Raw genomic sequence first — 14,308 nt, forward strand, 5'->3', positions numbered from 1 at the left:
TATATACTTTTTTCCCCCCGTCGCCTTCCTCCATCTCTTCTCCTCCCCTCCCTCGTCCCCCTTTCCCACTCTCTTCCACTTCGACAGAGTTTGTTTTCTGGTGCGTGTAAACTCGACCGTTAGCAGCAGAAGCTGATTCTTAAACCAAACCAAACCCAAACAAGGAGCACAGCAAACTTGAGAGAAGTTTTTTTTTTTTTCCTCCTTTTTTTTTCCCCCCCCATCATTGTGTCGCTCCTAATCGGAGGAGACAGGGAGAGAGTTAAAATGCAGGAACCAATCGCTTCGATGGTGATGTAATGCTGGAACTGCAGGGTTGTTAAGTAATGTGAGAGGAAGGGGGTCAGGGTTGCAAAGCATTTACCTGCTGTCAAGGGGGTTTAAGTTTATTATCAATTGCAGTGACTGTAACTGGCTTCAGACTGCACTCTCTAATTATTCACAGACTCCCCTTTTTTATCTTTTATTATTAAAAGTAAAACTATATTATGGTATTTTTAAAAATGTGATATTATCACAGCTGCAAATTATTTTCCACCAGGGTTTTTTGATATTTTTTAAATGGTTTGAAACTGGGTGTCTCTTTCACAAAAATCCCAGAGAGAGCAGAAAGAAAAGAGAAGGGCAAAGAGAAAAGGGGTGGTTCTCCGAGCGTAGCTGGCGAATTTGAAACTGCATGAAGAGAGCAGTTCAGTCTCTGCCTAACGGTGTGAGTAAAAGGTCCCACTGCCGGAGGTTCACTGTAGAAAATACAACATGAAAGGAGGCGATTTGTAAAGCTCATCCCGAGGAGCCCCAGCAGTTCATCTCTAACACTTGTCAGCAGCCTTCTGCTTGTTAGCTCACCCCGGGCTCGCAGCTTGTTTGACGGGCTGCTTTCTTGCTATGTCCAGGACCGCTGAGGTCCCGATTCCATACGGCAGATCAGGATGTAATGAGGCTGCCCTCCAGAAGTACCTGGGAGCTGGGACGTCTGCACACACGCGTTTTCTTTGCAGGACAGAGCACAGTGCTTGTCTTATTGAATCCTTCTGTCTCCCTACAGACTTTTAAGCCTCCTTTTCCACATTTCTAACAGCCTCTGGGTTTGGGGGGAGGGAAAAAGTTACCTCCTCCCCAAGCTCACCGTGAGTACGTTAGCATTAGGGTGGGCAATGTGGAGCATAACACTGAGACCCCTCTCGGATGGTGCTTGTGTTTAGATGTGGGATGAATGGGAGATGCCAGGTGGCTGTTGGTGTCCTCAGGACACCCGTTCTGTCTGAATCAGGTTTCTGTGTCAAGAGCTGTCTGCTTATAAGATTCTGGTCTCGGAAGTGCCCCCTTCAGGGAATTTCTATCACAGAGCAAAGCAATGTATTGGTGTCCACTGGATCAGCAGAGGACCAAAGACTTGCTTGGGATTACTAAAGATAGCCTTAATCACGCTCCTGAGGGTTTGGTGATTTTTTTTATTTTTATTTTTTTAAAAACTGTGTTGGTCCTAGAGTGAGCAAAGTATCCTAAAGTGTTGTTCTGCTGGCATCGCTAAACCTCACCATCTCAGTCTGAACAGGACAAGAGCCCCTGCCCAGCCCCTGTCCTCCCTTCCCTCTGCAAAGCCACCTTGTGTCTAGCTGTTAGGTCCCTGCACATTACTCACAGGTTTTCCTAAATGCCCTGATTTCTCAGTCAACTGCTCAAGCACAAACAATTGCTCATCTGCCAAACTTTTATCATTCGAGAGCCGAACGTAAGGCCGCACCCGGCTCTGGCCCACGTTTCAGAGCAGATATACCATATGGGTTAGATTGCGCAGTGCTCTGCTGAGGATGTGTGGGTTGTGGAGGGAGCTGCGTTGCTGCAGGAGTTCCCGTAGGATTTCTGACTCATATTTTCTCCTAGAAATGTTAGGAAGTGCAGCTCCATGAACCATCAGAGTAAAGCAGTGTAGATTCTTCCCTTTGCCTGCTTTCCGATGGTAAGGTGGACTTGTCTTCACTCTTTCCCTTCCTGCCTTTTCTGGTGGGAGACTTTGTGCAGGAAAAGCCTGTCAGTGTTTTCCTAGGATGGGTTGGGCAGAAGATGACAGGCCTTGTCACGCTCCATCTTTGGATGCACAGAAATATGTCTTTTCTACTTCTCTTATCAACATGCATACAAAATATGCTGTGCAGCATGGCCTGTGGGCATCAGGTTGTGTTTCACAGGGGATCTGAGACTACCTTGTCTGGTTCTCATGGTATTCATGTTTCACCTGGCTGGGAGGGCAGCAGAGGAGAACATCTTGGTTCTTCAGAGAGTTTGGACTGACTGATGACCCTGCCTCACGCTCATGACCTTCACAAAGCAGCTACATCTTCTCCACCTTGCTAATTCGCGCTTTGTGAAGTTAGGTAGAGGGTGTAAAGAGTTAAGTCCTTCTTCCCTTCCAAAAGCGCATTGCATCTCTAACTTACAATTCACTTCTGCTACTTAACTGATTTCAACACAGTACCACAGAAAGAACAGATTTAAAGGCTTCTTTCAAAAAGTTGCAGTTGTAAATGCTGTATGCATACATATGCATGTGTATATATATATATAAAATTCTCCTGTGTCTATTAAAGCAACAAAGCGTAGAATTAATGAGGTATAACTGTCCTGAAGAGAGCCAGGCAGCTCTGACAGGTGCTTTTGAAATGCACATTCATCCTGGAGAAAAAAAAATTACATATACAGTTGTTGCCCATTTCATATTCTTCTGTATATGCTTTCATATATGCTAGCTGCCTGTCTTGCACCACCTTGGAGCCAAGGTGCAGGTGTGCCTGTGGACTTACAGTGCTGTGTTCAGAGGTCAACAGCTCCGACTGTCAGCCTCGACGTGTTTGAAGCTGGGCCTTCTGGCAAGAGGATTTTCTTATTGAAGGATGATATCTTCAGGGACCTAATTTTTAAACAGTAGCCAAGAGAAATGTTAACAGCACTCAGTAAATGAGCATCAGAAGATATATTCAGAAGCACATGTAACCTGTCAAACAAACCAGAGGCCAAACGCACCAACGTCTGTAAGCGATGTTTGCACTAGAGGCTGACCGCGCGTGGTCAGCCTCTGAAGAAAGGCAGTTTGCTCAAAGCAGGGCCTGGCTGGAAAAGTCCCAGTAAATTTTCCCCACCATGATCCCAAGTAACATTTCCGCCTGCATCGTTTAATGTGTGCATTGGCAGACTATCCTCTCTATAAGCTGTGTGATTTTAAGCAGTAATTTGGTGCTCCTTAGCTGGTCTCTGCATGCACAAAGGAATTGACTCTGTAGTTGCTGTACAAAAGCATGAGGTAAAAGTGAGAGGACATGTTTAGTTCACTGACTGTGATCCCTCTGTCCCTGTGCTCTTCAATTTTCCTGGCTGTGCAGTGAGACTATTTCCCTTATATAGTTTAAGAAGACTTAGCTGATATTTGTGAAGCCCGATGAAATTTTCAAACACAGGGTACCGAGGAAAACATATGTCACCATCAAAGGTATTGTAGGGCGTTTTCACTGTATATCATACGTGTTGAACAGGAATCATAAGGAGTGGTGGACTGCCTTCCACTGGTGCAGTCCAGTCATAAGGTCTGTGTACTTTATATGCTGCCTCGCTCGGAGTTGAGTTAGGTGTGCCACCCCCTTGGCCCACAGCGGGCCTTCTTCCAAGCTTTGTGCCTCCAAAGGGAACTTCATGCAGCTGCCAGCTCTGCTTTAAAAACGTACACTGGGACTTGCTCTTGGCCAGGCGTGGTGGTGAGGTGGTGAGGTGAGTGTTTGGGTCAGAGCAGGACATTTTTTGGGAAGAGGTAGCGGCCCTGGCAGTGGTGGCTTCACGGCATGAAGACCGAGCTGTCCTGTGCTCTGCTGAGGGTGCTGGGGCAGGAACGGGCCTGGCCTGCCCTTCCCTGTCTCTCTCTGTTCTCCTTCCCACCCGTCCTTTGTTCGTCCTGCACATGCCTGGGCCACGTTCAGCCCAAACTGTTGAGATCAGCTTTGCTGAAAATTACACTTCAGATCAAAATGTGAGTTAGGTTCCTCCAGTATGAAGTGAATGCTGGGTCTTTCTCTGCAGCTATAGATAAAGCAGATATGAAGGTAATTACATCTCATTCCTATCTGACTCTCTTATTTGCCATAATCTCTTTTAATCCCTTTGATACTCATCATAATAATGTTAATCTTAATGAACTCATTTGGTATTAATGCGGATGTGATTTGTAAGTTCAGAGCAGGCTTGCCATCCTTGTTTAGTGTTCATTAATATCCACTTAACTGTGTTTATGCTCTCTTTCTCCTGCAAATGGACTTGCGTATCTTTGTCTTCCACCTAGCTGATGTGGCAATTCCCTTAGTGGAACTCTGTTTCCACACTCACGTTTTTGTTTCCTTTCTATTTCTCTTCCTATTTGTACGATCCCAAAGAAAGGAGCTGTTGGAAACACTGCAGCCATCTGCTAATGACTTTCTGTACCCCTTTGCTTACTCAGTTCTTCCACTTGCAACATCAAAATTGAAGGAATCCTTATCCTCTTGGTTCTTATTCATGTGGCATTCCTTCTCAGATTGCCTCAGAGATATTACCTTACTATAGCCTTCATTTTATTGTCTCAGAGGGTGAACGAGGAGGAGACGCAACCCCTACTCTTGGCAAAGAGACAAATTATTTGTTGCTTACTACCATTTTCTCCCCAAGTGCTCTGTTTATGGGTGGGGTGCCTTGCCCAAACAGTTTCCGATGTGACCAGCCAATTCTAGTGAGGGAGGACTACGTTCGGATTTTGAGCCTGATCCAAAGCTTATTGCAGTGAATGGGAGTGCTGCTTTGACAGGCTCTGGATAAAGTCTTTAAAACTATACTCTTTTCACTCCTTCGAGCACCCACCTACTTTTCAACATCTCTAGCTTTACCCTGCTGAAAAACTGCCTTTTCTGCCACAGTGATCCCAGGGACTGATGAATATTGGATCCTTTTTAAGGGGTGACTTCTTCCTTATGTGGGTGTTCAAGTGTTTTTTAAATGTGGCATGGAATTTCTGTGTTATGGTACTTGCTGTCTTGTACATCCACTTCCTTCATACACATTTTTATGGCCTCAATAGTCAAATAGCATGAATTACTTTTCAGCCCCAGTGACACACATTTTGCTCTTTAGGGCTTTTGGATTCTGAAACAGCCAGGAAAGTATCATTTACTTAACAGAATATTTTGTATTCCATGCCTGCCTCCATTCTTTATTTAATGTCCTGATATTTCCTTGTAGCATGAGGTTTCTATGTTAAAATGATTAACTGTACTGGAAACATCTACATTCCATTTTATCGAAAGATTTCTGCATGATATAATAAAACTAGCCATTGACTTGGTAAACTTACTAGTCAAGCGTGAGAACTGTAGTCTTTCAGATCAGCACAAGCTGTATGTGTGTGGTGGTCTTTATTTTAGCATATTATCCTTCATTCAAGGGCATCACAGGATGGTTTGCAAATTGCAGCCATTACTCAAACATTAAGTCAAATATATTAAAGCTCTTTATTAGTATGAATACAAGATGTGCTCATATAAATAACAAGGTGGAGGGTTTTATTACAGGTATCTACAGCTCTTGTGCTGCTACATGACCATAAAGAATACAGACCAATTTGGTTCACAGGGGCACTGCTTTCTACAGATCAATAAATCTTTGCCCACTAGCAGTAGGAAAATAATAATAATAAAAGTTCATTGCATTTTCTCTAAATGTCAACTAATTATCATAAGGCCTGTCAAAAATAATACTGGTAGAACGTTTTACCACACTGGAAAAGCCTATCAGCACCAGTAATTTTATATGTCAGTTTTAACATGAGGTAGCTTTTTCCAAACTGAGCCTTAAAAACCAAAACAGAAAAAACTTACTGGACCAGATCCTCTCTTGACCTCAGTTTGAGCACACTCAGTATCATATTAAAAAAAAAAAAAAAAAAAAAAAGTTCCAGTACTCTTTTCTTTGTTGTCATTCAATTTCCAGATCTAAGTGAACTTTTCTTTCACTGCAGCTAAGGATGTGATCCATATTTCTCTTACACTGTCACTGCAGGATTTCTCATTTCTCCGAAAGCCATTTAGTTTTCTGGCATACTTTTTATAGGTGATTTTCTTTTTAAATTCACATCAAAATAAGATTGACTGAAAAGTCAAAATAGAGGACTAAATTAAGGTTCAGTTTACAGATTGACTGAACAAACAGATTCCTTGCCACTGGAATCCTGTGTTGACAGATATCTCCTGTGGCCATTTATATGAAACAGTCATGTGTTGCACAAAGCACAGGTTAGTACAGAAATCTCTGTGTATGTGGATCTGTGTATATGCATATATAAACACACTCATACAACTGTATTTGAGGATGGAAGGTAAAATTGATTTCTGTTATTCCTAAGCAATCCTATCAGAAACAATTTATCACATGAATAAGATTCCGAGTTGTGTGCCTTGATGCAGTGATGTAAATATATTCTTTTTGAAATTGAAACTGTATTAACACCCTTTAGCTCTACCTTCCACTTTAAGTTTATGCAGAATGAGAAATCAGATCTTGGGCAAAAATTTAAGCAGCTAAACGGGGAACTTTTTTTTTTTTTTCATCAGTAAGTGTTTTGTTTGGGTTTTACTTGCTAATTTCTGTAGAATGGAACTTCCTCAATTTGGAGCAAAACCTGATACATCTACTGCAAATTAGTAGATGTTGTAATATATTGAATGAACAAACAGATTATGCACCAAATTCCTTTTCAGTAATTAATTTTGTCATTTTCTAGTTCAGTTTACTATCTTGACAAGACTTTGTAGTGCCCTGTGAAAGTACTGCAGAATACTTAAAGAAATGTTCAGAACCTTACTAGCACCAGTTATAAAATTATAATGAGAAAATAAATTAATATTAGAGGGGGAGAAAAAAAAAAAGGAGTTGGAAAAGCATGGATTAATAAAGATCTATTTAGAAAAGTGAAATGTGGTCGATTGAAATGTTTCCATTTAAGTTCAACATTGCTTAAATTTGGGCTTTTGACAAATAATTGTTTCAATGGAGAATTGGGAAAATTTTCTCTCTTTGCAAATTGGGAATTGTTATTGCTGAAAAAAATATATATATCGCTTAAAAAAGGTCTTGAAAAAAGTACAGTTCAGATTCTCACTTGCTGTACGCTGAAAAATGATTTAGCTTTGTATGTTTTATTTTCTGCTTGATTGCCAGGGTCTCTTCTAAATATTTCTATTACTTCTGATTATTATTTTTTTAATTATAATTATGTTTTCATGTCTCTGTGGGTAAATGCCCAGAAAGTGTGAAGAGTAACAAAGATCAAATAGGCAATAGTATTCTGTCAGTTGCATGTGTTACATTCTAGAGTTTTAAACTTCAGTCTCAAAATGTTCGCCTTGTGCCGGAGACAAGCTCCTGACTGATAGCACAGCCAGCAACAGCACTATCTAGTGTCTCCTTTTCCTACCTTAAACGACAGTTCTTTATCTCAGGGAGACTTGACTTAAGGAAGCAATGCTCTGATAAGGGGACTTTTTTGAGTGCAGATCTGATTGATTTGAGTGGAGGGAAGGGTGTTAGTTTGCTGCTTCCCCACGCAGCTCCAAGCACATGGGTGCTGGATTTCAATGGCACATCTGCTTTGGCATGTGTCTCTCGTGCACAGTAATTTTCAAATAGGACAAACTTTAGATATAATAATTAACTGATTGGCTCAGGGTCAGATATTTAAGTTGGCCCAAACAATCCCCAGAGGACTTAGGAAGATCTTCTCAGTTGTGGGGAGAATAAATACACTGCACTCAGCCAAAATCTTGGGCAGTTTGGGATGAAGTCTGCTTTGACAGTTGAATAGCTCCAAGCAGGCGAGTACCCCCAAATGGTGCACATTTTCCTGTGTGAGCCTGCAAAGTCTCATGGCACTGCAATAGAGGTAGGCTGGAGAGTTGTGTGGAGGACAGATGTTATTACTGACATCTTCCCTATGCTGAAGGGAGAGAGCATCAGGAGACCACTGCTTAGCATGGGGAAGAGACAGCTAAAGGGCGATCTAATTGCAACCTTCAGCTGCTTATGGAGTAGTTACAGAAAAGACAGGGTCTTCCTGACTTTGCAGCATGAATACAAAAGGTAAGAGTCACAAGTCTTAGCAAAAGTAGTTCCGGTAAGACCTAGGAAAGGAAAGGCACCCACATGAGGAGTGTGGCGAGCACAGCAGCAGGCTGCAGAGAGGTGGTGCAGTCTCCATGGCTGGAGGTTTTCAAAATTGGTCTAGAGAAGGCTCCAAGCAACCTGCTGCAATATCACAGTTAGCTCTGCTTTGAGCAGAAGATTGGACGAGGAGACCTTCGGAGATCCCTTTTGACTGCAACTGTTCTCTGATCCTGCACTAGGCAGAGATGACAGAACCGGCTGTCTGTACAAGGTGGGGAAATGGGAAGGATTTTGGTGTGAAATTAAGCAATAAGAAAAGCAAATGGTGAGACAGGAAAACAGTCCTGCTTGTGCCTGCTTGTGTCCACCTTCTTTTGAGAATTTCAGAGTATACGCACCCAACAGGAGTGGTGTAACTGTGGACTTAGAATATCTTTCCAGTTTACAAATGGCTGAATGAATTCTTGTTCTTTATTTTACTAGGCATCTGTATTTTCTGCTTATAGTCAAGATTTGCAAAAACAAAATTAAAATACTATGAGAAAAAAATCTTTAAGGTACTTTCAAACCAATCAGCTGTTTAAAGTACCTTTATTATATATATATATATATTTTTTTTTTTTTCTCACAAAAACAGGGCACCTAAAGCATAACAAACAAAACTCCAGGCCTTTGTGGTATTTTTCTGCATGTTTTGCAAAATGAAGAGACAAGAATAATTTTTCAAACTTTTGAGCTCTGTCCATGTCTATGTGGGGGATGCATTTGCTAATATCACTGTAAGCTCAAAGGTATGTTTTACAGGAACTTAGCTAGCAAAAGCTGTTCCCACTTTAAAAATAATGGCACATTAGTGCCTTTTTGCAGTGAACTCCCTGTATACCTTATCCTCCGTTTATATTTATCCATTAACTAATGACTATCCAACATGCTGTCACTAATACCACAGTAAAATCATGTCTTGCCCTCCTGAACGCTCTGTTACTTTATTATTGCAAAATTAATTATTTATTATGGAATATAATGTAAAGACTGAAGAACAGTCACTGGACATGAGTGTTCGCTGACAAGCCTGTGCAGTCATGCTGCCTCAATCTCATATTCATCTTGAGCTACAAGGCTTAGAGAAGGATATTTTTCATATTTATGAAAATCCAAAATGTGCAGCCCTACAGTGTGCAGCCCTACATTATGCAGCCTGGCTCCCAGTACACCTCAGTCAAATGTTTTACTGCCGGGCATTCACCTTGTTTGTATCCTCTTTTCTTGTGACTGGGGCAAGCTTTGCTCTTTTAAAGTAAATGTCAAAGATGGTTTTGTACCGCTGTTGGAGTGAGGCTGTCGGACCGAGAGCAAATTGGTCAGTCTGGATGAGTGGTTAAAAACTTCCTGGCTGGAGGACCTAATCCCTGCGGAAAACAAAACAGAAAGTCCCATACTTTCCTGTAGAATATACTATTTTCCCTTTTCACTGAAAATGGCATTCCTGCTCAGTTAATTTATTAAGGAACCTAGTCAGTCTCTAAGTAAAATAGTTTTGAAAATATCAACGTTAGATGTGTTTTGATTAATACATAAGTATCGATGTTCAAGTTTCTCACTAGCTGTTAAAATCATTTATAAAAATCTGGGGGAGAAGACAAAAAAAAAAGAATATTAGCTTGTTTTTTGTAGAACAGGAAATGGAGGAGAATTGACAGGTTTAAGTTTTCTTTTGTGTCTTGGGTGTGCTTGTGGCAGGTGAGCTGTTATGGTAGCTAGCTCTCTGTGAATAATGAAGTTGTTAACTTAGTGACTGAAATTAAAAATTATAATTTAGGTTAAGTCAAAATGACTTAATTTTGTATTTATTTACTTTTTTTTTTTTTCAATTAAAATAGAGGAAAAATAATTCAGCTTACCAAAAATATTTATTTGAAGTGATTTAGAGGAATTTCTAGATTAATATATCACATCAAACTGGAATATTTAGAAATGTTCTAAACCCCTGCTTTTCCGAATATAAATTCCTCTCCACATATAAGATTTACTAAGTAGTTTTTTTTTGTAGTGAATTTAATAATTTTGGTTATTCTGAAAGTGCTGTATTTGGCATATTTTGTATTTGACAGAGAAAAAAGAAAAGTCCTACTGTATCTTTTGAGCTTTGCTTTGTAAATCACATCTGTTACAATGCAAGTGAATTCACTATGCTAGAGTATGTTTGATTTGCACATACTGTATAGATAACTGATGTCTCTGTCCTAGTATAACTTTCAGCTGACACCAACAGCCTGTAGAAAAGCTTTTCGTTATTTCTAACACAAGCACAGCACCACTCATGCTAGCAAAAGTAAGGAGGTTGGTGCAGAAAAGACTTTGCAACTTAATTTTTTCCATCGGATCTTTGTCCTCACCCAGTGTGGGGCTGTAGAGCCAGCAATGCTATGCTGTGCTGTAATTTGTCATCTCTTCCGTCAGTAGGACTAACTGAGCTACGATGGTTGAAAAAATGTTGCAAGATTTGTAAGATTCAAGAATATTAAAGGAGGGCATGTAAATTCACGTAGCTAACTGCTTGCAGGATTGGAGACTAGATGTCCACAGAAGATGACTGAAAAATCTTGTTTTCTTGCCAGTGACAGGTTAAAAATAACTCTCTGCTTTAAGCTGCCGGTAATCATGCTGGACCTCTGGGAAAGAACTTCTTTTTTGCTGCAGCAGAAACCTTGTGCGCAGTGACCTAAAGAGTTAAATCTTCTGTTTGGTGCCAGTATTCCCTGGAGTTTTGGTGACTTATGATTTTGTCTGTCTGAGTTTTTGATGATTTGAAATACCAAAGGGAGTTGGAAGCGGTTTCATTGACACATAATCCAGAGGACTGGTGGTCAGTAGGGCAGGTATGACTGGATGCCCAGAATGTTCATCACATTTGAAAATCATGTTTCTGTTCTGGTGGGAAAATTCTTAATTATTTTTTCTTCTGTTTTTCTTCAGGGAAGAGTCAGAAGTTAAAGAAAAAGCCCATAAAACCCAATTTTAAGGTTGCATTCTTTACGTCATAAAATGAAGGTCCTTATGGGTGAGAGAGATGAAATGTATTAAATATCAAACACAGCATTCAGGATGGATTTTTTTTAATGGACATTTTCCTTGGAAAAGAACACAACTGAAAAATATGTAACCCTAAGTCTAAGAGGAAATCTGTCAAAACTTGTCAAATTTGTAGTGGTTTTCGTGTTTCATGAGTAGCATGGTTCTGGCTGTGATACACTTTGAATTGCTATCATTTTTTTCCAGTAATGTGGTGTTCTCATGTGGTTATTTCTCCTTGCACTGATCCTTGATATGTTGCTTAAAAAAAAGAAGTCTGAGTAGTTGAACCATATGTTTATATCATAGCTCCTAATGTCAAAATTTTAATTGATTTTCCCATATTCAGGGTTAGGAGGGGGCTGTATCATGTTCCACGACGTCATAAAAACAAAAATATCTAAAATATGTTTCAAATAAAATGAGGGGGGAGAAGAAAAAATGCTTAACTTAGAAAAGATGTGGGATTCATTAACAAAGGAAAATACTGGCCACGGACCAACGGCAAGCCAAATGTTTTGCCAGCAGTTTGCAGTTCACAGTCATCATTGCATGTCACTGCCTCCTGCACCAGCCCCTCCAACCATATATGCCTTCCTTTTAAAGAGAAACCTGTCTGGTTTGAGTTGGATAAATTAATTTGGGTTTACTTAGTTTAAAAACAAAAATATAGAGGGTCCAATTTTATTTCATTATGCCCGTGGGTAAAGCAGTCCAAGGTAATTACAACCGCAGTGCTGGTTGCTCTATCTTAATTAAAGAGGTTTTTTTTTGCACATAGGTTTTTGCACAACATAATAAAATAGTTTGTGGTCTGGCTAGCCTCAGTGTCACAAGAGCGTGCTCACTTGAGAAATTGTCCAGCTTTTCTAAAAGCTGAGGCCCTTCCATGCAAGAGGAAGCGTGGAGCTGCTCAGCAGAGCACAGGTAGTTTTCAGTCCTTCCTATTTAATGTAAGGGCACAATCATAAATCATGCAGCGAACAACGTTTCATACACTCTCTTGCACTAAGTAGCCTGCTTGTCAGCAGCAATGAATGTGGGCTTCAGTGAGTCTTTAAGCAATTGTGTACTCTAGGAATGTGCAACATTGGTTACACACCTGTGACCAAACCTCTAATTTCTGTAAACGTTTCTAGTAATGTTTTGGGTTGCTTGGGATTTTTTTTCTGTCTCTTTTGCAAATAAATATGATTTATTGCTTAGTGAATCCATTTACAGAAAAGGCATCAAAGACTTTTAAATAATGCACTTGGGATGATGATTTAAAAAAAATAAAACACAACTCAAATCCCAACAAGCATGTCTGAGGTGCCCTGTTATTAGAAAAGTCAAAGGAGGCATGTTTGCTAGTTGAATAAATCAAATAGTGTTGTAAAAACACTGTCTCAGGGATGATTAAGGGTAAGTGATTTTCATTACTACATTAAGTTCTCCTTTCTGTTGTGGTGCTTTTTATACCACACCAAGCTTTGCTATTTACTTACGCTGCTTTAAAAAAACTCCAACATCTCAATTACTTAAATTGTGACCCAGTGCATTGATTTTGGAAGATGGCAACATAAGCTAGCTTTATCTAACGGTCATGAATCTGATTGACGCTTGTCCTTTCTTTGGATGCTCTAGCTTACGCAGTTGGTAAAACTGATTTAGTTCAATTTTGCAAATAGCAGTGGACCATATTCTTAGGTTGCTCAAGTCAGTAGAATTCCACTGCCTCCAACAAGTTCCCTCTCTTCACCTGGTGCTGGTGCCTTCATACAAGTTGCATGACTTTCCCTTTTCCTGATTGCACATACTTATCGTTTACTTGACAGCCCTGTCTGACTTGACTGAGTGTAACTCCAGCTAGATAGTTAGAGCCACTGATTGTCCTTGACCCAGGTCATGATTGCGCTACCTTGCTCATTTGCAAGGGCAAGGTTAACAAATAGTTCTGAACTTTGCAGGAAGGGTCTTGAGGTTGTAATAACGAACATCCAAAGGGCCCTAGATCTTTTGCTCAGTGACCAGCAGTGGATTTTGTTTCTTTCTGTTGGGGATCTGAATTCTCCCGTGGAGGGGCAGACAAGTTTAGCTTCAGCTGCTTAGACTGACATAGTATCACCTGAGCTTGCATTTATGGAGGAGAAAGTGCCAGCAGGCTGTGCGTTGTACCCTGTGCCAGGACACCAGCCAAGGACAGTGCAGTCCTCGGCCACGTCTGGGCTGCTGAGAAGCACTGCTAGCAGTGGCTGCCCACGGGACAAAGGGAGCTGGAACACAAGATGCCTGACAAAGCTGAAGTCTCTTCCAGCCTCCCAAGGCATGGCCCAGGTCCTTGGCATCACAGGCTGCATAGGGCTAGGAGTGTGATCATAGATGTCTGGGCTTTCTAGAGGTCTTCAAACCTAGAATTAAGCATGTGTAAATGGAGAGAATTAGCCTAGAGGTGGACCAGAGGGACTTCCACCCCCCACACATAAGTTGAGAACATGAAAAAACTGATTTACTTCCCACTCTGTGAGGTGTTACTGAAGCAACAATATTCAAGTATCCTTCTAGGGCGCTGCTGCCAAAGAAGCGTTTCACAATGAACACAGAGGGGCATCCCTGTGGCAGCCTCAGCTGAGGTGCTAATGATTTCATAACCTGCTCTTTTATTATGCAAGCTATAAAACCTGCTGAGACTGTTCAGCATGGTGGTTCCTGCTGCCAGGGCAGTAGTCAGGGCTCAATGGTGGATCGATAACGGGTTTCCATGTGGAACAGATCTGTACTGGATGTTTTACATACATGGCTTTGAAAATACAAGAAAACAGCCACTTTCTATTTCCATTTGCATTAGAGACTTCTCATGAATATCTGAAATAGACATTTATTGTGACCATAACCCTACCACAAATTAAAATCAGATCTTGAGTCCCCGGTGAAAAAGAAGCTCATTATAATGTATAGAGATGTCAGAAATGATACTAAATGACACTTAACTCTAAACCCCAAACACTATGCTTATCCATGGCTTAGGGTTAAATTTACAGTGGAAATAAGACTGGGAGCTAAGCAAAGTTACAGGGGTGTTGGGGGG

At 40.7% G+C, this 14,308-nt stretch overlaps 1 protein-coding gene across 9 annotated transcripts in view; it reads left to right on the forward strand.

Moving 5' to 3' along the window:
* CREB5 (cAMP responsive element binding protein 5) overlaps positions 1–14,308 on the forward strand; it is a 259,677-nt gene that overhangs the window by 158,077 nt on the left and 87,292 nt on the right. The window lies entirely within an intron of this gene.

The sequence above is a fragment of the Cygnus olor genome, chromosome 2, assembly GCF_009769625.2.
Source record: "Cygnus olor isolate bCygOlo1 chromosome 2, bCygOlo1.pri.v2, whole genome shotgun sequence".
Lineage (NCBI taxonomy): Eukaryota > Metazoa > Chordata > Aves > Anseriformes > Anatidae > Cygnus > Cygnus olor.